The 24,696-nt window shown below is 41.4% G+C and overlaps 1 protein-coding gene and 1 pseudogene across 1 annotated transcript in view; both read right to left on the bottom strand.

Annotated features, from left to right (window-relative positions):
• HS3ST4 (heparan sulfate (glucosamine) 3-O-sulfotransferase 4) overlaps nt 1-24,696 on the bottom strand; it is a 623,648-nt gene that overhangs the window by 347,424 nt on the left and 251,528 nt on the right. The window lies entirely within an intron of this gene.
• LOC102829680 lies at nt 11,105-11,972 on the bottom strand (annotated as a pseudogene).

Here is a 24,696-nt window from a genome sequence, read left to right as displayed (position 1 = left end):
AAAAAAAAAAAAAATTAATTGATGCTTTGCATTAAAATTTTAAAAAACAGAAATTAAACAACATGCTGCATTAGGCAAATCTGCTGCAAAAGACCTCTTTAAAGTGTTAAAAGAGCACACATACAAGAGTGAGTAAAAATTATCTGCACTCTGGCTGAAGAATTTAATCAACTTTCAGAAAAAATAAATACATCATTTTTCAATGCAATATCTTTGCTTTTCAATACACTTGGTCCATCTGCTAACAAGCTTTCATATCCCCTTATGTTAAAATGTCTTAGTCTGAGCTGCAAGCCAGGCAACACTGTCTTCGCTTCTTCATCTGATGTGAATCTTCATCCTCAAAGCGCTGCTTTCAGGGGACCAAACAGGTGAAAGTCCAATGGAGCAAGAACAGACCTATAGGGAGGATGCTTTAACACTTCAAAACCAAAGTTTCTGTAGACTGTCAACAGTGTGGGCAGGCATGTGGATATGCATTATCCTGCAAAATCACAAAGCCCCTGGATAGCAGTTCTCTGTGTTTAATCTGAAGTTTAGACTTCAGCTCTTCAGTAAGCATCTCACTGTAAGAGACACTGTTGATTGTTGAACCTTTTGCCTGATAGTGTTCTAGTATTGGCACTTGAGACTCCCAGAAAACTGTAGGCATCAATTTGCCAACTAATGATTGACTTTTGATCTTTTTCTTGGTCAGTGATTGAGAATGTTTCCATTCCATAGTGTGCCATTTACTCAAAAGGCTGAGTAGAGATAAATCCATGCATCATCATCTGTAATGCTGTTTTTAAAAAAACCTTTACCTTTCTTGGAGTATTGGTCCAAATTTTATTTGCAGAAGTGTCCAAACACTTCTGCTATGTCTTCCGTGAGTTGTTTCAGTACCCAGTTCACAAAAACTTTTTGAAACCCAAATCTGTAGTGAATTATGTTACAGGTAGAGCACATTATAAATATATAATTGTGGTGGTGGTGGTGAAGTGCTGTTGAGCTGCTTTTGACCCTGGACAGACAGGGTCATTATGGGTCAGAACCAACTCGGCAGCACTTAACAACAACGATATATATATTTGTTTGTTGTTAAATGTCATTGAGTTGGTTCTGAGTCATAGCGACCCTGTATAGTGGTTTTCAAGGAACTGTTAGTGGATTTGAACTGCTAATCTGGTCGCTCACAGTACAATGCTGATCCCACAGCGCCACACTAGCAGTCCAAACATATATGTAAAATGAACATTGTTATTTATACAACGAAACAAAATGGAGTCTTCCCAAACAGAAACAAGGAGAATTCCACATGCCTCTTAAACAAACACTAAATTACAACCACTCTCTAAAATCCCACTAATTGGCTAGAACTGCAAACACCTAAGTAAGCATTCTTTGACATGATTCCCACCCCTTATTGCTCTCAAATTGCTAAGAAATCCTAGACATTAATTTTTCTCAGCCATCTTAAGATGTTGGTCCCTAATTTCATTCTTCCCTAAAAGGTCTTATGGATAAAAGACAATGCTTCTGATGTAGGGGTTGGAAGTCGGAACACTGGCTTTCTAAGTCCCTAGTCTAAAAATTAGAGAAATTGTGAGGTCAGAAGCCCATACTTATGGCAAAAAGGAGACTCCATGAGAGTGAGGGAGAAAATATTCAACTGTAATGCAACTGATGTATCTCCAGAAGGGTTGCTATTTTCTGCAGAACTCCTATTCATTAAATCAATTTAGCACTCAACTTCTCCTGTGGCACATACTTAAGTGGGATCTGACTAGGTGGAAAGCATATTTGTGTTACATTCTGACAATAAGGTCTGTACCTGAAGCTTAAAGCAGTCCATAGGACTTGGAACCCGGAGGTCCACATCCATCAAATGGAATTAGGAGCCTTGAAAGGGAATGGTAGATCTGAGTTACAAGGATGGGATCACGGGGACCACTATGGTCTGACATGGCAGTTTTGCATCAGGTCCTTGAATGTGACTGAGATTCTAGGCCTCTGAGTATCTTGTTGGTTTTTCTTGGTTATAGTTGTTGTTATTGTTAAGTGCCGTCGAGTCGATTCTAACACATAGCGACCCTGTATAAGGCTTCCAAGGAGCAGCTGGTGAGCTTGAACCGCCAACCTTGCAGTTCAAACGACTTTGCAGTCTGACACATTAACCCATAGTGCCACACCAGGACTCCTTGGTTATAGTGGTTATGTCTTATTTCTGTTTACCCAGTATCCATGCTCTTCTTTTTTTCTATCCATAATATCTATTTAAGTTAGAGAAAGACTCCTTTTTTATTTTCTAATCCATTAGTTTTCGGTGGAATTTAGCCTACCTTCAACTCCAAGGGTAGGTAAACATGTCACCAAGCAGAGATCTCTGTCCTGAGAACTTCATGGATGGATATGTGACCCAAGGTAGGTCAATCTAGGTCAGTAAGAATTAAACATGGGATATATTGCAATATGCCCCCTGTCTTCTAATCTCGGATACTAAGCAGGGTCAAACCCAGCTAGGACTTGGATGGGAGACCGCCGAGTACCCTTGGGACTGTAGAAGTCTCTTTGGTGTGGCGCTGTGGGTTAATCCGACAGACTGCAAAGCCATTTGAACTGCAAGGTCGGCTGTCCAAGCTCACCAGCTGCTCCTCAGAAACCCTATACAGGGTCACTATGGGTTGGAACCAACTCGACAACACTTAACAACATATTGTAACTGGTTGCTATAAAGAAGCCATCTTCCACTGGAGTGACTGAGAAGATAGGATACAAGCTGGGAGAATTTGACAGCAATCTTATTTTCACAAGGACAGAATGTTGTTTTTGTTGTTATTAGGTGCAGTCTAGTTGGTACCGACTTATAGTGACCCTTCGCACAACAGAGCAAAATAATGTCCATCCAGCATCAATCCAACCATCATTGGTACACCTGAGCCCACTGCTGCTGCCACTGTGCCAATTCATCTTGCTGGTGACCTTCCACCATACCAGTAGGAGCCCTGGTATGCTGCTGTGAGTTCATGTTCTGGACTACAAGGTTGGCAGTTCAAGCTCATGAGCTGCTCCTTGGAAACCCTATACAGGGCCACTATGGGTCAGAACCACCTCGATGACAAGTAACAGACACAACAATCACTATACCAAGCATGATGTCCTTCTCCAAGGACTTTTACCTCCTGCCTCTCAGTCTACATACAGGTTCCTTGTGAGCATGATTAAGTCTTCCGAAATACTCATAAATACTCATTCTCTGCAGTGTTGTCCATTATTTGTCATAAGCCACACAACGGAAAGCCTTTGCAAAGGCAATAAAGCACAAGTAAGCATCTCTCTGGTATTCTCTGCTTTCTACCAAGATGCATCCAATGTAGGCAATGATATTCCTCATTTCATGTCCCCATCTTAATACAGCCTAAACCTGGGGTAGCTCCCTGTCAGTGTACTGCAACAGTCGATTTTGAATCATCTTTAGCTAAATTTTATTCACTTGCAATGTTAGGGACATTGTCTGATGGTATTCCACTGGATCACTTCTCTTTGGAAAGGGCACAAAAGTTGGAATGCGATACTGAATGCTTTAAAATCAGGAAAGATGTGTGTCGGGGTTGCAACTTTCACTGGACTTACTTGTTCTACGCTGAGCAAGTAATTCAAGAAGCTTTTCCAGTCAGCTGACCAGGTAGCTGTCTTCCCAATTTCTTGGCATAGATGAGTGAGTGCCTCCAGTGCTGCCTCAGTTTGTTGAAAGAATTCAATTGGTATTTCATCGATTTCCAGAACCCTGTATTTTGTCAATGCTATCAGTGCATCTTGGACTTTTCCCTTTAGTATCACAGGCTCTTGGTCATATGCTCCTTCTTGAAATGGCTGAATAGCAACCATTTCTTTTTGGTACACTAACTCTGTGTATTCCTTCTATCTTCTTTTGATGCATTCTACATCATTCAATATTTTGCCCATAGAATCCTTCAATACTGTCCAGTTGAGGCTTGAATTTTTTCTTCAGTTCTCTCATCTTAAGAAATGATAAATACGTTCTTCCCTTTTGGTTTTCTAACTGCAGGTCTTTGCACATTTCTATATAATAATTGTCTCTGTTTTCTCGAGCAGCCCTTTGAAATGTTCTGTTCAGCTCCTTGCCTTATTTCTTCCATTTGCCTTAGCATCTCTACATTGGAAAATAAAAATTCAGAGTCTGTTCTGACATCCATTTTGGTCTTTTCCTTCTTTCTTTTCCTCTTAATGACCTTTTGCTTTCTTCCTGTATGGTGTTCTTGATGTCACCCCACTGCTCTTCTGGTCTTCGGTCGTTAGTATCTAATGCATCAAATCTGTTCTTGAGGTGACCTACAAATTCGGTCGGATATGATCAAGATCATATTTTGGCTCTCATGGACTTGTTTTGTTCTTCAGCTTCAGTGTGAATTTGCATATGAGCAATTGATGGTCTGTTCCACAATCTGACCCTGGTCTAGTTTTGACTGATGATATGGAGCTTTTACACTGTCTCTTTCCACACATAGAGGCAATTTGATTTCTGTGTAATCCATGTGGTGAGGTCCATGTGTATAGTCATCTTTTATGTTGCTTAAAAAAGGTGTTTGCATTGAGTAAGTCATTGGTCTTACAAAATTCTATCATGTGATCATCCAGTATCATTTCTATCACCAAGGCCATATTTTCCAACTACTGATCTTAACTCTTTGCTTTCAACCTTTGCATTTGCATCGTAAGTAATTATCAGTACATTTTGACTGCATGTTAGATCAATTTCAGACTGAAGAAGTTGATATAATTCTTCAATTTTATCATCACTGGCTTTAGTCATTGGTGTTTAAATTTGAATAACAGTTGCAATAACTGGTCTTCCTTATTGTTGTTGTTTTTAGGTGGCATCAAGTGAGTACTGATTCATAGCGACCCTATGCACAACAAAACAAAACAAAACACTTCTCGGTCCTGGGCCAACCTCACAATTGTCGCCACACTTGAGCCCACTGATGTTGCCACTTTGCCAATCTAGTTCCTAACTACAAGATATTTTCTTCTCATTTTAAGTCTACTTGAATTAGTATCAAATTGCATCACTATCGAAGGTGTCCATGGACCTCGTAAATTAGCTACCTGTTACTAGTTGTCATTAAGTCAGCTTTAACCCATGGAAACCTCACATGCGTCAGAAAGGAACTGGGATCACTAGTAAACGTTGCTGAAGTATATCACTAGGCCTTCGGAAGTGTCTTTATTGCTGTTGCTGCTGGTTAATGCCATCAAGCTGGTTCCAATTCATAGCGACCATGTATATGGTTTCGGAGAAGTGGTTGGTGCATTTGAGTTGCCAACCATGTGGTTAGCAGTACAGTGTTTATCCTGCAGTACAGTGTTTATCCACAGGACACTGGTGGACTCAAACCTCCAGGCTTTCAGTTAGCAGCCACGCATGTTCATTATTTGAACCACTCTGGGTCTCCCTAAATGAACCACAAGTCTCTATTTCTTCCTTTGAGTAGAGAGCAGAAACTTCACCAAATCAAACATCTTTGTTATTCCTTAAGTCACTTCCTCCTACAGCTGTTTGATTGCACCTTTTTTTCTTACGTCATCCAACCTTTCACAAATCCCCTTTTATGCTCCTTAGAAACCCATCTCTCCTCTCAGCCTGAATATCCCGTGAAGAAAAAAAAAAAAAAAAAAGCCTAGAAGCTCTCACTCCTTTTCTACCCACACCCTAAAGCTTATCAATATATTCATGCACCAAAAATAGATGACTTCCAGAAGCGTTTACTGTTACCACCCAAATATGACTTACCTATAAATACCACTGCAAATGACACTCAAGCAACAGGCACTGTGAAGCTGTCAAAGTTGGATTTCAAAGTGAGGAGCACAGCCTTCTGGGTTCCCCACCATCTGGCTCATGTCTACCCCTCCAGCTTCATCTCTCATCCCCCCTTGTCTCCTCTTCTGCATTTTATTCCATTCCAGCCATTCTGGATTAACCAGCCCTAAAATAGACCATGCGTCTCTTTCCTTCTGTCTTTTTCAATGCTATTCCAACTGCCTGAAATATCTTGTTTGCTCAGGAATTCTTAGGAGCCTGTTTCCTTCTCACCTCAACAAACTCATGTATTCCAGGATTTTCTCATCCTAAATCTCAGCCTAAAGTGTGAGAATTTACAGTGGACTGCTTTAGGAAACTGTATTCTTCCATCAGAGCAGATGGTCAAGCTGGCTTGATGATAACTTGGCTCAATATTACAGACAGGATTAGAGATCTTGACAATGCATTGGTTCCTAAATTTCAAGACAAATGCAACTGCTTTTTTAGGTGTTTGACCAATACTTTTAGGCGGCACACAAACACAGCTGTAGATAATATTATAATACAACAGAAAGAGAGTTACTCTCTTTTCATTTTTTCTTCATTATTACTTCAGTACATTTTTTGGTTACCTCTCTGTAATGTACAATGGTCGCTTTCCATGTGGAAGACCCAGTTTCCATTACCAGCTAACATACCTCATGTGCAGTTCCCAATGATCCAGTGTGGGCCTTACAAGTTGCTATGATGTTGAACAGATTTCAGTGGCGCTTCCAAACGAAAAGAGAGTTAAAAAGAAAATAACAAAGCCTGACAATCTGCTTCTGAAACTCAGCCAAAGGATCACAATAGTTCAAGTGACAACTGATGATGGGGAGGCCCGGGGCCAGGCAGCACTTCCACCATTGTGCATGACTCAGGGCCCTGGCTAAGGCCATGTTTTTAACAGGCAAAATGATTCATGTTAATACTATTGTTACCTTATTTCTGACTGTATTTTGTAAAGTTCCTTCTACTTTATTGCTTGTGATACAATCTGTTTATTTTTCATTTATCTTGATAATGTAACATTTTCCTTTAATAACTGATCTGTTGAAGTGCAAAGACTCAAAATAACTATAGTAAACAAATGTTTATACACACACATATTTACATATAATTTCCCAAACTCATTCCTTTTTGCTTTCTAGATGGATTCCACATTCCATGGAGTCCATGGGTAATATACACACTTAACATTCACAGCTGCTAATCAAAAGACTGAAGGTTCAAGTCTACCCAGAGGCATCCCAGAAGAATGTCCTGACAATCTATTTTTTAAAACAATGCATCCATTGAAAATCCTATGGAACCCAGTTCTATTCTGACACGTTCATGCATGAGTCAGATCAACTTTATGGCAACAGTACACTATATGTAACATTAAGCACAAGTTGTGCTTATATATGACAAAATTTTGTGAAGGAAGTATTTAAATGAATCTGAGCTTTTTTTTAAAACAACAACACTTAGACTTATGATTGGAGGAGTTAACCTTTAAGATTAGCCTTCCTCCTTGATACCTACTCATTGCTGGGTGGTTGTTGTTGTTAAGTGCCATTGAGTCAGTTCTAACTCACAGCAATCCTGGATAGGGTTTCCAAGGAGGGACTGGTGGATCTGAACTGCTGACCTTCAGGTTCAAATTGATATTACAGTCAACCGCTTATCCTACAGCATCCTCTTTGGTCAGTAAGTGCCCTAAGTCAGATACACTCCCAAACATTCTGAAGATGCAGAACTAGAGAAATTGATTTGAGCTGATCTTGCCAGCTTCAGATCTGGTTTTAGAAATGATCCAGTAATTTAACCTTTTCCCTCTTCTCCTCCTATTAGAGTATCTAAACTGAGTTTTCACATTCCTGGATTATTTCAAAGTTGAAACTACACTATTTTATCTACATTTGACTCCTCTGAAGTGCAAGGCAGAGAAAGTCCCCATTTGCTGATTCCCAGGTGTGATATAGAACAAAGACTTTTCGGTCTTTGATAAACAAATGAAGGTAAACATTAAAGGCACTTTCTGAACCTCATTTAAGGAGGCAGCCCCAAGGAAACCCTCCAGACCTTCCTAAGTAGCTTTTGACATCAACTGTTTCAGTTTGTCCTATTTATTCTGTAAAGTAACTTAGAGGCACAATGAAAGGCTTTACTCCGACTAACCTGATTGCTACTTCTCACTCAACTAACTCATTCAAATCTATTTATCAAATGCCCTCCTGTGATCCATACTCCTCTATAAACACTTGGAATAAAGAAGCAGCTAGAAAGTACCTATTCTCAAAAGCTCATGCTCTATTCTGATAAAAAGGGGGATGTGTGAAACAGAATCTCAAAATCGCAATGGAATCTAGACTTTCCAGAGTCCTTTTGGATGGATGAACCAAAAATAACATTGCCCTGAGATAATCTTGACACTTTAAACCTTAAATCAAAACAATTCCTTGAAATTCTCTTTGAACCCCAATACAACTTATCTTCATTATTTAATATGTCTTTTCTATCAATTGTCTTTGTAACTACCACTGAAGCACTTTTTTCCTGCTGTTTCTGGGTAAGAGAAGGTGTGGGAAGATGCTGGAAGGATGATATGATTTACTGTGAGTGATTGTTAACAGGACTAACTGTGATTGTTAAAACCTTCAATACTCTAACGTAGGAATCCATCCATTTTGCCACCATGCTGGATATAAAGTGAACCATTTCAGTAGCCGTACTAGGGGATCTTGATACCATTAAGAAGAAAGAGCCAAGAGTGGAGCTCATCCTTTGGACCCTGGGATCCTTGTACATTTAACCTCTTTGATCTAGGAAGGGAAAGTTGTGACACCAGCGAAGCAGCAGAGGATAGGCGGCAGCAGAACCCAGAGTCTCTACCTGAGACAGTCCAGTGGGCTTCCAGACTGCCAGGCTTTACTTAGCACCATCCAACCCCACATATTTACAACCCCCTTTACGATGACACTACATAGTCATAGCCCCCAAGATAGAACGGTGGCACTAAAACTCTTGATGAAGATGTCCCAACATCAATATTCCAGTGGGATGGAAAGAAACAAGCTTGAGTTCTCCTAGGAGCACAAAGACACAAAAACATGCCTTCATTATACACTTGCAATCCAAGATTACAATGTTCCAACTCACTGATGATGGAAAGACAACTCATCATCAATAAACTACTGAGTCTAGAGAGAAACCAGCTGAACATTGCTTGGTATGAAGTTCACTTAATGTTTTCCTTCATTCATCTCTTCTAGAGATGAAATGAAATTTCAGGACTATAAACTTTTTGTAAGTAGAGGCAGACTGGTGACATAATGCCCCTGGGTCTTTAAAACTTCATTTTGCTCTCTGGACTCCACACTACAGAAATCTTTCACAGGACAACTAACAACTCAGTTGACCAGGAAGGGCTAGAGAAAGCTTCCCAAAGTTGTTATTTGGTTCAGGAATCGCGTGTGAATCCTGGGCTGTCTTCTGAGCTCTGGATAGATGAAACACAGGCCACTGACTACTCACTTGCCTGGATTTACAATGACTCTCTTTACATACAGATCAATGAGGAGGACAGAAATAAATGTTTGTGTTTCCCCTAGGGGATTTGGTCTTGGGGTTTCTGAAAGAAAAACAATCTGAAGATTCCAAAACAAAGTGATAAGAAGCAAAAGACTAATTGGCTGCCTTTGCTCAGAGAGAACGTCTCATGAAGACTGTCCCTAACGAGGACCCTCAGAGACCAATTTATATGTATAAAGGATATTTTGTTCATAAAATTCAGTGCATAACCAATGCTGAGTCCTTGGATAGTGCAAACAATTAAAATGTTCCACTGCCAACTAAAGGGTTAGAGGTTCAAAACAACCTAGAGGTGCCTCTGAAGAAAAGTCTGACAATCTGCTACTGAAAATCAGCCATTGCACAGCCTATGAAGTACACTTCTCTCTGATACACATAGGGTCATCATGAGTTAGAGCTGACAGGGACAGGTTGGTTTGCTGGTTATAGAAAATGGGACTGGTACTCTGTATGATCAAGCCCCACAGGTTACCATGTTTACTCAGGTCTGACTTCTTGGTTTCCCTGCCAAGGTTCTGAAGCCTCAGGAACTGTGTGTGTCTGTTCCTGTTCAGACACACACACTGACATCCTCCTCCTTGCAGATGCTCTACTCAGTCTACAACAGCTTGGCAGAATATCGGAAGCACCACATTTCAACTTCTAGGAATGCATCTGAAGGAAATAATCATGCATAACCATAGAGAAAGATGTAGAGGTTTAGCTACAAGGATAGTCATCCCAGAATGACCTGTAAAAACTAAAACTATAAATAGCTTAATACCCGACAATTGGGGAGTGATTAAATTACAATAACTGCACTAGATATTATATTGTCCTTAAATGTTCTGTTTTGTAGAGTATCTAATAATGTAGGCAAACACAGTGCCCCATCAACATATTGTCAAGTTGATTCCAATTCCTAGTGACCCTACAAGATAGAGTCGAACTGCCCCAGAGGGTTTCCAAAGCTATCCTCTTTAAAGACAGAATACCACATTTTTCTCCTGCAGAGTGGCTGGTGGGTTCCAACTGCTCACCTTACAGCTAGGAACCAAGTGTTCTACTGATTGTACCACAGAGGCTTATTGCTTAAGATACAACATTTTAAAATTATGTTATTGTTGTCAAATGCCATCAAGTCAGTTCCAACACCTAGCAACTGTGTACAACAGGGTTTCCAAAGAGCAGCTGGTGAATTTGAACCGTCGACTTTGCCATCCAGCGCAATAACCCACAGTGCCACACCACGTCTCCTACCAGATTATGTTAATAATAGGTACTAACCAGTTCTCATATATTCACTCATATAAGAAAGGTCACCAAATTAAAACAGTGCCTCTCTGATTGTGGGTGGTTTTAATTTCTGCTATTAGTCTTCACAGTTTCCCATCATAAGCAATAAAAGTTTCAAGAGAATGACATTTGTTTGTTTGTTATAAATACACATGTTTGGTGAGCCCGGGGACAGAAGGCAGAGAAGGCCGCTGTCTACAGCTGGTATAGGCTGGAGACTGGACACTACACAGAGAGAAAGAGACAGTCTGCCCAGCAGGGCAGGCCAAGCAGCGTTCTGGGGCTGGTAACACTTGGTTGGTGGATGAGAGCCCTCAGAGGATCTTGTGCGGGTCTGGGGAGGCCCGGATACCCGGAGGCTCCCTGGTCCGAGGTTTCTGGGTGACGGTGGTGGAGGCAGCTCCAGGCTCAGCTCACATCACTCAGGGCCTTGCGGGCAAACTCAGGCAGCACAAAGGGCCCGGTGCGCGTAGGAGTTGTAGTATCTCAGCTGCCTCTGCTCCACCTGAGTCTGCGTCAGCGGCTTCAGAGACTCCAGGAAGTTGGTGCATGAAGCCGATCTGGCCACTGGGGTAGGTGGGAACGGTGCAGTGGGCGTAGGCCACCACCCGGATGAACAATTTTGCAGAACTGCCGCGCCTCCTTGATGAGGTCCACTGGCACTCGCCTTGGCACCAGAGAATGCCGTCCACCTTGAGGGCGGTCTTCATGAGCTGGTAATAGGATTCCTTGAAGAGGCTGTCAGCAAGGCCCATGGGGTGTGAGGAGTCAGTGATGATAACATCGAAGGCATCTTAGTTCTGTTTCATGAACTCAAAACCGTTACCCACGTGGTGGGTCAGCTTTAAGCTGGAGTAGCCAACAGCCATACTTGGCAGGAACTCTTAGAGACTTGAATGGCATCCTCATCAATTTCACACTGGACCACAGCCTCCACGGAGAGGTGCTTCACCACTTCCCGCAGGACACCCCCGTCCCCGCCTCCAATGATCAGCACCTTGCGTGGGTTGGGGTGGCTGCAGAGGGGCAGGTCGGCAATCATTTCTTGATAGGAGAACTCGTCCCTCTCTGTGCACTGGATGACGCCGTCCAATACCAGCACGTTGCCGTAGGTTTTACCGCCGAAGACAAGGATGTCCTGGTACCGCGAGCGCTGATGGTGTAGCAGCTGCTCCACCTGCAGGGACAAGGCCTGGCCGGGCCACAGGCTGCAGGTCTCATGGAACCAGCCCTCACGGATGGCGTCCGGGCAGGGGGCGGCGGGGTCGGGCTCCATGGCGAGCGGGCGGGTGGTGCGGGGACCGGGCCCGGGACTGCAGGCCGCGTGGAACCACAGCACAATGGGACCAGCTCCGCCCGCCGCCCACGTCCAAGACAATGACATTTCTTAAGTATTCCTGCACGATGTAACAAGTGTGTTTGACAACTAACTCTGTTGTTGTTGTTATGTGCCATGGAGTCAGTTCCAACTCATAGCGACCCTATACAGGGTTTCCGAGGCTGTAAATCTTTACCGGAGCAGAAAGCCTCATCTTTCTCCTGCGGAACAGCTGGTAGTTTTGAACTGCTGACCCTGAGATTAGCAGCCCAATTCGTAACCACTACGCTACCAGAGCTCACCCAGAAAACTCTAAGAGCTACCTCAGCCACATTCCTACTGACATGGGTATTGTCTAAAAAGACTTCTAAGGGTTGATCACTCATGAGTTCTCAATGGGACTCTGATCAAGTTGCCACTTTGGTGTCACTGATGTTGTTGTTGTTGCTAAGTGCCGTCGAGTCATTTCTGACCCATAGCGACCCTGTGTCAGGTTTCCAAGGAGCATCTGGTGAGCTTGAACCACCGACCTTGCAATTCAAACTGACTTTGCAGTCTGGCGCATTAACCCACAGCGCCACACCAGGGCTCTTACTATATTGCAACTTTAATGATATCATTTATAATCTAACATTTGTCATCATCATTTATTCATTACTGACTATGTTCTAGATACTGGGCCAAACTTTTAACACATACAATCAGTTATAAGCCTAATTAACACAACCTCTGAGGTAAATGGCATTTTAGCCCCATTTTACAGGTGAGAAACACGAGGAACAAAAAGGTTAAGCTCACAACTAGTCAGAGCCAGAGCTTGGATTTGAGTTCAAATCTGTCTCACTTTCAGTGTTTTTGATTTCTCTAATACAATGGCAGGTTCCCAGCCTTCCTCCAGCAGGCTGGTATGAAGTCCTCTATCAATCCAGGAGTGCATTGGCAGTTCCGTGGCAGAATTCTGGCCTTCCACGAGGAAGACATGGGTTTAATTCCCAGTGTGCCTCGTAACTTGTGGTGTTATGATGATAAACAGATTTCAGTGAAGTTTCCAAACTAATACACACTAAGAATGAAGGCCTAAGGATCTACTTGCAAAAGTCAGCTAATGAAAACCCTATGGATCAGAAGAGTCCTAAATGCATCTTATCATATGCATGGTGCAGGACAAATAAAGGGTCAGGACAAACTCATGGGGTTGCCATGAGTCAGCAGTGGACTCTGTGGCAGCTAAGAACAACAAAATACACCACCTCAAGATGACCATCTAGGAAGCGAGGTGTCCACCCACCCAAGACCGTATCATATCAAGAAGTCTACGATGACCAAAGATCCCTTAAGCCTTGCTATCAGGAACCTCTATGCAAAGAGCAGTTCCTGTCCAAGTCACCCCAAAACCACCTCACCTGGACCCATTCACTCCCCCAAATGCCAATTCCATCTGAGTGTCTCTTCATGTATTCAGATGTCTTTTGACAATTTCTGATATTATTAGGATGGTTACATTAATTAATTGTCTTGGAATGATTGCATCTAAATTTTACATGTCTGATATACTCTGGACTCCTGGTGTGGCACTAGAGGATCAGCACTAGACCATGAACCATAAAGTCAGCAGTTCAAACCCACAGCTGCTCCTAAGAATCCCTAAGTCAGGAACCAACCACAACAACATATACTGAATAAATTTTAAATAACTTTTGAGTATGTTTTACATTCTTGAGGCTTTTTAAATTTTCCTTTTCTCCCTACTTTGAGTCTCTAAAGAGTCCCATTTTTGCTAAGTCCCTTTCTTCCAATTTTATTTTAGTTGGTATTGACACACTAGAGGATGGAAAAACAATCGAAACGGGGTTGAATATCTTGGTCTTTAAGAAAAACGGTTTAGACAAATGTGCCTGGCAAGGGGCTTTCACTAGGTGGACAGGTCATCACCCCTGATCCCTGGCTTCAACTAGTCTTATTTATCTTTTCCACTTGGCCTGTCTTTCCATGAATTTCCAAAATGTTTTAAAGTCATTGGAAAAGGGATTTGAAGCCATTGTTTTATTCCTGTACAAGAAGTCAGCTGGGGCATCCCAAGTAGCTCACTGACAGGTAAGCCAACTCTACTCCCCTAATTCATCCTAAAGGACAATAGTCAGAACCTGGAGAGCCCACCCATCAAGCAGTTAGTGCATCCTCCCAGGACACCACTGAACTATCCCAGAGTCTATAAACATCCAGTCTTGTAATCCTAGCTGGAGTCACACTCTATTTAAGAGACATACAAGCAGGCACAACCTCTATGTCACGATGTCTCTATTCATTCCACATGCCTGTTCCTGTTTTCACTCTATTATTTCATTTCTTAATTTAGCAACCCGAGCACTCCATGAGTTATTTAGCAATTACTGGGGACGCACAGGTCTAAAACACAGTAGTGGGAGGAGAAGACTGTGACAAATGCCCATTAGCATGAGGCCCAGTAATGGCCCATAATGCTGCTTTGCACTTAGCCAGATGAAAGTCACTATATATTGTAAGGAATCTTAAAGGATGCCACAAACTTTAATGAATTCTCAATGCTCTGGGAGGAAAGCATTTACTCCCATTTGGAACTCCAATAGCTGTTTCACAGAGAGGGCTGCATGTCAAAATAAACGTATCTAAATTAAGCTCATATATGTTATAGCGAAGTAGTGGAAAACACATTTGCATCTGGAACCAAATTTTTACTTAGTGTTAACATGGGTCAGTAATACAAATGGTTAATGCTCAGCTACTAACCAAAAGGTTGGTAGTTCAAATCCATCTGGAGTCTCCTCTGAAGAAAGGTCTGGCAATCTACTTCTGAAGGAACACAGCCATTGAAAACCCTATGCCGTGCAGCTATCCTCGGAAACACACTGGCTCACCGTAAATCATTAGTTACTGATGTCTATGTGCCAGACATTGTGCTAGGCTCTGGAGGAACCGAGATTAACCACACAGATATGGTCCCTAATTAATGTAACTTAAATTTCATGCATGAAACATCCAATAACCAAATATATTTTGTTTAACAAATAATCACATAACTCTGTTGAGTAATGAAGAAAAGTTTCTTGGTGTTAAAAGAAGGGCCTGCTCCAACCTAGAGTTTCAAGGAAGACAAGCCTGGATTTCAGTGACTGCATTACAATTACTAGGTAACGCTCTTAACCTGTCTCAGATGTAGTTTTCCACATCTGCCAACTAGTGTCCACCACAAAATGTTGTTGAAAGGCTTAAAAGTGAGGCCATGCCTTATATCTGCCTCAGGGAATGTGCTTCATACAGGTGGGAAATTACAACTATTACTCTCCAGTAGCAGTGAATTGTTAATCCACTGCTCATCCCATCCAACGTCAGTTAAACCTGTAAACGTTCTGGAATCATTCAGAATCCATTGGAATCTAGAGGTTTACAAAGTGCAGTCGTGTTTAGGGTTAATATTAAATTAGATCCTTGCATCAGAATCACAAGCATCATTCCTTTCTGGGGCTGCCTGGGGGGTTCTGGGATATCTGTGAAGAAAGAGAGGGAAGGGAGCTGCTTCTGAAGCAGAGGACAGGACTTCTTGTAGATCTTTTCAAACCTACCAATTGGGTCCCTAAGACATGACTTGAGTAATGTGTTCAGTTCATGGTTTTAACCATGGGGGAAGGCAGTCTCAGGCTTGGGCCTGAAATTCAACATTTTTGTCAACCCATCTCATTGAGACCCTTCCTCTTTTTAAGAGAAATGATTTAGACAAATTTGCCTGGCAAATCTAAAAATTATTCAACCAAGCATGATGTCTTTCTCCAGACACTGGTTTCTCTGATAACGTGTCCGAAGTTCATGAGATGCAGCTCCTAAGAAGCTGATTTCTTCCAAGATTTTTTTTTTTTGTGTGTGTGTGTGTGTCAGTTCATGGTAAACTCAGTATTCTTCGTCAGCCCAGTGATTAAATGCATCCATTCACCTTCATCCTCCTTTATTTATTGTCTGGTTTTCAAATACATATGAATAGACTAAAAAACCATGGTTTGGTCAGAGCACCTTAGTCCTCAAAGTGACATCTTTGCTTCTTAATATTTTACTTAGGTCTCTTCAGCAAATTTACCCAATGCAATGCATTGTTTGATTTCTTGACTGCTGCTTCCGTAGACACTGACTGTGGATTGCAGTCAAATGAAGTCCTTTACAACTTCAATCCTTTCTCCATTTATCAGGATGCAGCCGATGGGTCCAGGTTTAAGGACGTTTAGTTTCCTTACATTGAGTTGTAACCCATACTGAAGATGGTAGTCTTCGATCTTCACCCGTAAATATTTCAAATCTCCTTCTTTCAGCAAGGAGGGCTGCCATCTTCTGCCAATTCTGATGCTGCATTCTCTACACATACTCACACTTCTTGGGTTATTTGCTCAACATCCAGATTGAATAAGCATGGTGAAAGGAAACAATGCTAATACACACATTTCATTATTTTAAACCACATTTTTTTATTGTCATTAAGTGCTGTCGAGTTGGTTCCAAATCACAGAGACCCTGTGTAGAGTTTCAGAAGAGTGGCTGGTGAGTTAGAACCACCACCGTAGAGTTGAAAGCCACACCAGGATACCTTAAACCATGTTGTATTTCCTTATTCTGTTGGAAGGTCTGCTTCTGTACATTCTTCGCAATATTTTCCATAATTTGTTGTAATCCCCACAGTCAAATGCCTTTGCATAGTCAATAAAACACAGGCAAACATATTTCTGGTATCCTCTGATTCATAGAACATCAGTAACAATATCCCTCATTCTAAATCATCTGAATCTGGCTTGCATTTCTCACACCTCCCTGTCAATGCACTGCTATAATCATGCTTGAATTATCCTTAGCACAATTTTACTTGTGTTTGAGATTAATGGATAATTTCTGCATTCTGTTGGATGACCTTTCTATGTAATGGCTACAAATAAAGAGCTCTTCCAGTCAGTTGGTGGGGCAGCTGTCTTCAACATTTCTTGGCAGAGACTGCTGAGCATTTCCATTATTTCATCTGTTTCTTGAAGCATCTCAATTGTTATTTCATAGATTCCAAGATTCTTGTTTTTGCAAGTGCTTAGTACAACGTGGACTTCCTCCTTTGATACCACCAGCTCTTGGGCAGATGCTAACTCCTGAAATGGCTGAATGTCTACCAATTCTTTTTAATACAGTGACTCTGTGTATTTTTTTCACCTTCATTTTATGCCTCCTGTATTGTTCAGTATTTTGCTTATATAATCCTTCAGTCTTCCAACTTGAGGCTTGATTCTTTTTTTTCCATTTCTGTCAGCTTGTGAAATTTTAGGTCAGTGTTTCCCTTTTTATTCTCTAACTCCAAGACTTTGCACATTTCATGATAATACTTCAGTTTGTCATCTTGAGATGTCCTTTGAAATCTTCCATTCAAGTCTTTTACTACATCATTTCATTCATTTCCCTTAGCTAATCTATGTTCAACATAAAGTTCCAAAGTCTGTTCTGACATCCATTTTGGTCTTTCCTTTCTGTCTTATCTTTTCATGATGTTATCCCACAATGTGTGGTGGTGGTGGGCTGTGTGCCGTATGGAGTCGGTTCTGATTCATAGCGACCCTGTATAGGGTTCCCAAGGCTGTAAATCTTTACGGGAGCAGAACGTCTCATCTTTCTCCCACAGAACAGATGGTAGTTTCGAACTGCTGACCTTGCTGTTCACACCCTGATTCATAACCATTATGCTACCACAGCTCCTTATCCCACAATGTGTATTAGTATTCAATATGTCCAATCCAGTCTTAAGTAAAGGCTCAAATAAGGGAATTGAATAAAGACCGATAATATAAAATAAAATGCGTGGATGATACAAAATCAGGGCTTTATACCTTGTAGACAATTTGCTACATAATGGAGTCATGAACCCAGAAGACCGCTACAGAAATAAATACAATTTCCTGCTCTTATGGAACAATAAAGATTTGTTGTTGTTTTTGTTGTTAGGTGTCATTGAGTCAGCCCTGACTTGTAGCAACCCTATGCACAACAGAACAAAACACTGCGCTGTCCTGCACCATCCGCACAATTGGTGATAAGCTTGAGCCCGTTGCTGCTGCCACTATGCCAATCCATCTCACTGGGGGTCTTACTGTTTTTCCTACACCCTCCATTTTACCAAGCATGCTATCCTTCTCCAGGGACTGGTCCCTCCATAATATTATGTCTGAAGTATGAGTGATGAAGGCTCATCATCCTGGCTTCTAAGGAAAACTCTGACTGTACTTCTTTTAACACAAATTTGTTTGCTCTTCTGGAAGTCCATGATACTTTCAATATTCTTCTCCAGCACCATAACTCAAATGCTCACTAATACCTGAGATATCGATCTTTATGCATTTCATTTCATTTTTTAACAAGAGTCATACATTCTTTGTACATTCCACATTCCAATTATTAATAGAGGTCTACAGCTATTTCTTCTAATTTTTAGTTGTTCCTCATCAGCAAATGAAGGTCTTGAAAGCTTTACTCCATTTGCGTCATCACAGTCAACTCTATTTTGAGGAGGCATCTCTTCTCCATTTGCATTTTGAGTGCCTTCTAACCTGAGGGGCTCACCTTCTGGCACTATGTTGTTGTCATGTCCGTTGAGTCGGGTCCGACCCATAGCGACCCTGTACAGGGTTTCCGAGGGTGTAAATCTTTACGGGAGTAGAAAGCCTCATCTTTCTCCCGCGGAGCAGCTGGTAGTTTCGAACCGCTGACCTTAAGGTTCGCAGCCCGATTCGTAACCACTACGCTACCAGAGCTCCTTTATCTGAAAATATTCTCGTGTTATTCATAATGTCTTCATCTTTTGACAGAATATCTGACAATGTTCTGCTGCTATCCATAGGTTTTCAGTGGCTATGCATTCAGAAGTAGTCCATCTCTCCTTCTTCCTAGTCTGTCTTAGTCTGGAAGCTCTGATGAAACCTGTCCACTATGGGTGACCCTGCTGGGATTTACAATACTGGTGGTATAGCTTCCAGCATCGCAGTAACACGTACGCCACCACGCAGTATGATAAACTTACTGCAGGATGGTGGACCGGTCCTTACTGGTAGGCAAATACACCAGGTAGGTTTTCATTGCCAGTATTCATCAACAGTAGAATGAGCCTTTTAAATACAAACGATTTGGGTTTGCATTACTAGAAGCAGAATACTAGCATGAGGAGTTGATACTTCTGTTCTAATACTTCTGTCTTTACTCTTTCAGGTTTGAGCAGATTTGATAGACTTTAGTACCCTTGAACATCACTGAATAAACGTACCCAGGAAAATGATGAGAACTTAAACACCATGCCTTTTGTTGTTAAAGAAACAGAGAAAGACTAGCATAGAGAAGCAAAGACTTGGACTAACGTAATGATTTTTTCTCAAATCCTTAAGAAGTTATTACAATAGCAGCTTGGTAAGTTTCCTCAGGACAGCTATATAATCATCCCCAATTTATGGTGAGGAAACTGATGTAGACAGAGGTTAGGTGACAACACAATCACAGTTGATAAATGGTGGGTATAGAATTTCAGTTTAGGTCTGTTTGACTCCAGATTCAGCATCATTAATGATAATGTTATTCACTATAGGGAATGAAGATTCCATCATGGAATAAAGCAGTCTCACTGATGGAATGTCAGTACACTAGCCTGCCTTTTCCCATAGACTGGAAACTCCTGGTTAGGTATGTGCACTGTCTTATTACCATATTGCAAATGCTTGACACATAATAAACATCTAATGAACAGTTGCTATAGGAAAAAATTAATTAATTAGCATGGACAAACTTCAGAGCTGCACAGAGAAAAAAGTCTCTACAATAAGTATCGTCACTCAATAGGATGAGCCATCTCTACAGAAAGGACCTGGATCAACCCTAACAATGATCGGGCAGAGCTTCCAGAATTCAATGCTGGGGTCTCAGATCATACAATGAAAGGCCAATTTATGATATCATCCTTTCATCCAATACATACTGATTCATACCTACAGCACTTAACAACGACAACTGTATACCTGGATCCCTGGTGGTATAGGAAGTTTATGAATTGTTGTTGTTGTTGTTATGTGCCATGGAGTCGGTTTCGACCCATCAACCCTGTACAGGGTTTCCGAGGCTGTAAATCTTTATGGGAGCAGAAAGCGTTATCTTTCTCCCACAGAACATCTGGTAGTTTCGAACTGCTGACCTTGCGGTTCGCAGCCCGATCCGTAACCACTATGTTACCAGAGCTCCTTAATTTATGAATTGGGTGGTTGGAATCTACCAGATGCTCACTCCATGGGAGAAAGATGAGGCATTCTGCTCCTATAAAGATGTATAGCCTTGAAAATCCTATCCAGGCTTGCTATGAGTTGGAACCGACTTCTTGACACACATTAAAAACTGAAACCCTGTACAGGGTCGCTATGGGTCGGAACCGACTCGATGGCACTTAACAACAACAACAAATCTCTCATAAAGCTATATGGTTGTTCTCCTGGTAAGTCTCAAAGCCTAGTGGGATAGACAAACTCAAAATGGAACACTCAAAATATGAAGTTTATTATGAAGAGATGTGGAAGGATAGAGGTTAAAGGAATGAACTTAGTCTGCAGAGGAGACAGGCAAAAAGAACTAATGTGCCAATGATGAGCATTTTACGGGCAGAAAAAAAACGATGTTGAAAATATGTCGTCTGCAGCCTGGGTTCAGTCATTCCTTCCTCTAAGAAAATACAAAAAAAAAATGTCTTTGTGAGACCACTCTTCTCCATTTTCAGACCTGTAGCTAGAGTGGGATGACCTCTCTCAAAACTCCAGGCAGGCATTTTAATCCAGTTGTAATATTCGGCATCCCTGTCTGATCAGAGCTAAGGAGAGACAAGGGGACCGTTGCTGAAGTAGTAGAAAAGTGAAGGATGAATTATAATGCATTCAGTGATAGAAGAATGTGAAGTTTGCAACTTCTGGAACAATCTTGCAAACATAAGGGAATATGGGGGCTGCCAAGAATTCAGAGCCTGGGAATGGAGCCATCCAGAAGCTGCCCCATCAAAGGCCGAATGTTGTTGGAATTATTGATTTCCTGACTCAGACCACACCTGAGAGCCAGATCTACCCAGGAACCCTTAATTATGTGTCAGTAGAAGTTCTATTTTGTTTAAGTCAATGTGAGTTGGATTTATTGACACCTACAAACAAATGACTTCTAATTGATATAGGAATTCCGCTTGTAAAAATGTCATGTGATAAATGACAGAGGTAAACAAGAGCTTGATATTTTCTGGGAATGGTCAAACATTCAGATGCAAAGTGAGAGAAGTGATGGAAGACAATGGCGGCGCTCTCATCAGATGGGACTTTAGGTCAAGTGAAGGAATTTTGGTTTCATTGTAAAGGTTATATCCCTTCCAACTCTGAAATTCCTTGTTTTGCTGATTCTGTGCCACTGAAATTCTTAGCCAAGAAAGGGAACACTACACCACGAGGAGCAGCCCTTGGCTGAGTTGTGGCCACAGGTTCTAATATGCCTGCTGTTGTCATTTTATCTGTCGCCATCAACTTTCAGGGAGTCGGGGAGTTAGGAGTAAGGATTACTACGCGTTGGGTTCTGGGAGTCCATGATCTCTGACTGGATATAACCATCACAGACTTGCTTATAATCAGGCACTTGCAATTCAGCAACATTTAGGACTGCCAGAAATGTCCAAGTCTGAACTTCCTATCAATTTTAAGAGTAGGAAACAGACCTGAAGCCTGAAGTCACATGTAATGTGTAAATGGTTTTAGCAGCTGTGGAAGAGTGGGGTTGCTCAGGGATTGCTAGAAATTCATTCTGCCCACTATGTATGGAGCACGCAGGTGTTTCTGTCTAAGTCTGGGGAGAACAGGAGGTCTGCAAAATCTTTATGGACACACATAATGGAGTAGATACATGAGCATCAACAGACTACTCTTTATTCTCATCAATACGATAGACGACAAATGCCACCAGGGGGCAGTATTCCTTCCTCCTTAAATGGTACCAATGAAGAGAATAGAAGCGCTTTGGAGTCCTGGTGTGGTTCTGTGGATTAACGTGCTGGACTGCAAAGTCAATTTGAACCTCAAAGTCAATGGTACAAGCTCACCAGCTGCTTCTTGGAAACCCTAGACAGAGTCTCTATGGGTTGGAACTGACTCAAGGGCACTTAACAACAACAACAACATAGCACCAAGTTCACAATCATGTAGTCAGACTGAAGGATACAACTGAAGCTATAGGGGAGCTTGTTGATCTGAATTGTCATGGCTATTTGACTGTTGGTTAAAGCCTCTAAAATGTAGAGTTTGTGAGAATGGGGGCCTTGCCTTTTTAAAATTAACAGTGTATTCGATTTTATGGTGATAATACGATGGCCCAGGTAATACTATAAATATAGTATATGTTCTAATGTGCTTGATCTCCTCAGTAATCCCACCACAAGGTGTGTGCTATCATTAACTGCACTTACAGATGAGAAAACTGAGAAAGCGCTCAAATAACCTTCAGAAGGCCAAACAGCTCGCATATGGTGGAGCCAGAATCTGAACCCCAACCAATTGGCTCCAGAAGCAATACTTTTAATATCACTCTGCTTTATATTGGCTCCCAATTGCCTGAGACATTCAAACAACAAGTACTTAATGAGCATCTGCCACATATGACACACTTTTTAGGAGCTGGGGATTCAATTATGAACAAAATAAAATCAGATTATTAAACATTTACTGGCTTGCTGGCTAGCTGACTGGCCAGCCGGATAGATGGATGGATGGATGGACAGACTGATGAATGAATGAATACTGAGGCCTCTGGCTTCTGGAAATATGACGGCAGGATTCACAAATGTGGAAGACATGCTGAACATCAGGCATGAGTCATTGATAGAAGACACTGTGGGTCTCTAATTCTCGGGGGTTTGCCTGCATTCAATGGTAGGCAATATGTCAGTGGAATGCATGCTGATCTTAGGACCGAAAGCCCAATTCCATCCATTTACCATCTGTGTGATCAGGAATGAGTCACTTCACCACCCGGAATGTGTTTCCACACTTATAAAATCAGAATAGTCACACATTTGCTGTGCATTAAATATTGCTTGCTATTGTTTGCAACCCAGTTCAAATGTCATCTCTTTTCTGTAGCTTTCAATTAAATTAAACAAATGTTTATGAAATTGTCCTATATACAGACATTGTTCTGTGAGTGGGGATGCAATATCAATAGTAAATATGACAAATATTGTGCACACATTGAAAGAAATTTTAATTAGGTATTAAGACTGGGACAGACATAACAAACATGAGCACTGGGTGATGAATGTTGAGAAGAGTAAAGTTTAGAATTTTATGGGGATGTTTAACAAAGGTATATTGTATCCTCTCCTCTTTGATGTTTCTAAACTGCTTCCCTTGATTGGCTACTATTATATTTGTTTGCGTCCCCTGTCAAATATGATGCTTAGTGAGGGGTGCACGCAACCCTTAAAGAGGAAACAATTGCACTAAGTAGATATAAGGATAGATATAAAGATAGAGGAATAAATGATTAAATGGGTAGATGGATGGAAGGAAGCAAAAGTAATGGAGATGTGGAAAGACTTAGGAATTCTCAACTGTCAAGTCTAGTGGCAAAATCGAGTCAATTCTGAGACGATGTCCACATTTTTGAAAACTAGAAGGACGGAAAAGAGTGAGGTCAGGACTCAGGTATGATCAGTAACTCCAACTGAGAATATGTGAGAAAGATCAGAAATGGGACTTAATTATAAGAGATGCAGGAGAAAGAAGAATTCTCTGGATTGCTAGATCTAGAAATAGTTACAGATACCTCCCACTTCTATCCATACAACATTTAAAATAATAGTTTTGCTCTCTCCCATCAGGAGACAGAATTTATTTATCAAACCTTGAATCCGCCCTTGCACCTATTACTTGCTCTGACCAAATGGATATTAGCAAATGTGATGCAAGCAAAGGCTCTAAAGTATGTATACATTTAGGGTCTGATCTCTTGATGCATTAGGATTCCTGAGACCACTGCTATGACAGGAGACATGGGGTCTAGAAACACTGTTGCCTAGCTGACACTGAGCCAACCTGTTAAACATATGTGGGCCCATCCTAGAGCAGACAACCTCAGCCAAACTGCCGACTCACTACAGAGTTCGGCTGAGCTAGCCCATAACCAAAAGAACCACCTAACCAACCACACAGTCATGAGAAAGTAAAAAAAAAAAAGTTATAGTTTTAATCTGTTAAATTTAGAGTAGTTATCACTGTGGGTCGGAACCAACTCAACAACAATCTGAAAGATAACTGAAAACCAAGAAATTATGATTAGCCCTGAACGGTCTGACACACTGAGTGAAAAGGGCGGTGAGGATGAAGCTACTTCTTCCTGTTTTCCAGTCCTTGAGGAAATGCGACAATTTTAGCAGATCCACATCTCAACATTGCCATCGGAAGCTGAGCACTACATGTAATTTGAGAGGCAGTGTCCAAACACATATTTTATCAAACAATCTTTAAATAATGTATTGAACAATTATTGATTGAGCACCAATAAAATTAAGGGCTAGGCTAGGCATGGCAAATTGAGCAGAAGGCATGTTGGCCCTGCCCCAACATGACTAAATGAATTGTCA

This window comes from Chrysochloris asiatica, unplaced genomic scaffold (assembly GCF_000296735.1).
Source record: "Chrysochloris asiatica unplaced genomic scaffold, ChrAsi1.0 scaffold00034, whole genome shotgun sequence".
NCBI classification, from domain to species: Eukaryota; Metazoa; Chordata; class Mammalia; order Afrosoricida; family Chrysochloridae; genus Chrysochloris; species Chrysochloris asiatica.
Note: the sequence above shows the minus strand (reverse complement) of the source record. Positions and strands in the feature narration are given on the sequence as shown.